This window comes from Procambarus clarkii, chromosome 4 (genome assembly GCF_040958095.1).
Source record: "Procambarus clarkii isolate CNS0578487 chromosome 4, FALCON_Pclarkii_2.0, whole genome shotgun sequence".
Classification (NCBI taxonomy): domain Eukaryota; kingdom Metazoa; phylum Arthropoda; class Malacostraca; order Decapoda; family Cambaridae; genus Procambarus; species Procambarus clarkii.
In genome coordinates, this window is record NC_091153.1 from 16,792,819 (window position 1) to 16,795,631 (window position 2,813).

Here is a 2,813-nt window from a genome sequence, read left to right on the forward strand (position 1 = left end):
ATGAGGGATGAAGAGAAAAATACAATGTTGGAAGTGGCTAGGGAATGCAGTCAGGTGAGGAAGGAGGCGCGGTACAGATACTGGCAAGACTTTGCTCAGTCCATTGGTAATACTAAGAACCTTAAAGACATATGGAGAGCAGTAAACAAAATCAGGGGTTGTAAGACCAAATTCATTGCTCACTCAGATCCAGGGAAAGTTGCTAATGAGTTAGTAGATAAATGGGCAAGTGCTGCTGGTATGGAGTCCTTACCTGCAGACACGAGAGTCACCATTGAGTCATGGGAGAATATTAGAAATGGAGTAACTTTATGTGCCTTAAATACAAGATCTATAACATGCACTGAGATAACTCACGATGAGCTACTGGATGCTATAAAAAGTGGCAGCTCTACTGCTCCGGGAAAAGATGGAGTAACGTATGACATCCTTAATTATTTTGCCGGTATGAAACCTAGTCCCTTACTTGATTTGTTTAATATGAGTTATAGAGAGGGAAAGTTACCAAGAAAATGGAAAGAGGCTGTCATCATTCCTATCCCTAAGTCAAACGGAGGCTACAGACCTGTCTCCTTAATATCCTGCTTTTGTAAAATGATGGAAAGAATTTTGTTAAATAGGCTACTCTACCTTGTAGGTGATAACATGTCCAGTAATCTCTTTGGTTTTATCAAAGGCAAAAGTACTGCGGTTTGTCTCTTAAAGTGTTTGTCTAATGTGGATGACAATTGTAGAGTTTTTGTTGATCTACAAGGAGCATTTGATAAAGCCAATGGGGAAGTAATCTTATACGAATTAGCCAATCTGGGAATAACAGGGAGATTGCTACACTGGATAAGGGATTATCTACAAGGCAGAAAAGGTCAGGTGTATTACCAGGGATACATGTCTGAGGAACGGATGTTTCAGTTAGGTACCCCACAAGGGGGAGTATTAAGTCCCACCTTATTCAATGTATTAATGAACAGATTAGCATCAGTGATGTGTCCTCCAGGGGTCATGACGATCATATATGCTGATGACATTCTTATACAAGGCACTTCTGGGAACAAAATTCAAACTGCTCTTAACATACTTGGTACAACCTGTCACAAGTTAGGCTTAGTTATAAATGCAGATAAAACCAAATACGAGTGTAGGAAACGAAGAAATATAACACTTACTCTAAATGGTGTGGAACTGAGCCGTGTTCAGAAGTACAAGTATCTGGGCATGTATGTTGGATACACATGTGAGAGTAAAAATGCTGAAATAAATCATATCAGCACCTTATGTAAAGCCCCTCTGCATCCTCTGAAAGCACTGGCTTTTTCTGGTAAAGGTGTTGGGGTACCTATCTTGCGGATGTTATACATAAGTACTGTTCGGTCCCTGATAGACTACGCAGCACCCGTATTGTCTTACACAGGCCAAGACAGAATTAAAAAAATAGAGCTGATACAGAACGAGGCTATGAGGATTATTCTTGGATGTCAAAGAAATGCAATGACTGAAATAATGAGAATGGAATTAAATTTACAGAGTGTGTGTGATAGAGTCCGTGACATTTACACTAGAGTATCTATTCGTTTCATGCGGAGAAAAGGAGGGGATAAGCTGTTTGAGAGCGTTCAGACCTGCTTGAGTGACGTACACACTTCCAGGAAACTGAGGGAGACACGCTACACGAGGGGATTAGCTCATGACCTCAGGGAATACGACGTACTTGACTGCTGTAAACCCTCTCGACAGTGTAATATGTCTGCTCCCTGGAAAGTACAGAAAATAGACGTCGAAATTGTACCCCTCAAGGTGAAAAAGATTCATCATGAACCTGGACAATTACAGTGTTTGTATGGAGGCATGATATCTCGGTTACCAAGAGGCAACAGTTTACATGTATATTGCGACGGGTCGGTGGTGGAGGATGGCAGGGCAGGGTGTGGTGTCCTAATAAGGGAATATACGGAGTTTGGGACTGTGGACAGGATAATTGAACTCCGGCTTAGTAATTATATATCATCCACACAAGCTGAACTGCAGGCCATTCTGGCGTGTTTGGAGGAAGTACGTCATGACGACAAAAATGTTTTTGTATTTGTCGATAGCCGAGGAGCACTGGAGTCCTTAAACAGTCGAAACCCAGTCTTCATGTCTATAGTTGAGGACTGCAAGAGAAGAATAACTGAGATACAGCTGAAAGGTTATAGTGTGAAATTCATGTGGATTCCATCTCATGTTGGAATAGTGCTCAACGAGGTGGCGGATGACTTGGCCAAACGTGCCACATCAAAACCACAAGTTGACATTGAATGTGAATTCACAATGAGACAAATAAGAAGCAAAATCAGAAATATTCAGGCACAGGCAGGAGTGGAGAGGAGAGAGATAATGTATGAGAGAAGTCAAACCATGCAACACTACATGTATGTGAGTCAAAACACCCATTTCACTTATGGTAAAAGGAGAAATGCTTGGAGTGACCCTGTGTACATGCGCTCAGGCTTGGGTACAAATATTACTGGGAATATGGGATAGGTGCTCGTGATAATGACACGAGGTGTAAACTATGTGGTATGTTAAGGTCTCCCACCCTGGCCCATTATGTTCTTGATTGTCCATTGATTAATGTATATAGAAACACTGAGATAAGGACTGTTCCTGAACAAATAGCCTGGATGTGTCACAACGGAAACGTTGATGATATTCTTGAGAGATATAAGATTTTTGCACCAAGACTGTAATATTTTGTTGAATTATCTGCATGTCTCTTGCATATTGTCTATACAGTATACCTAGGTCATAAAAGTATTTGTGTGTACGTCTGATAACAT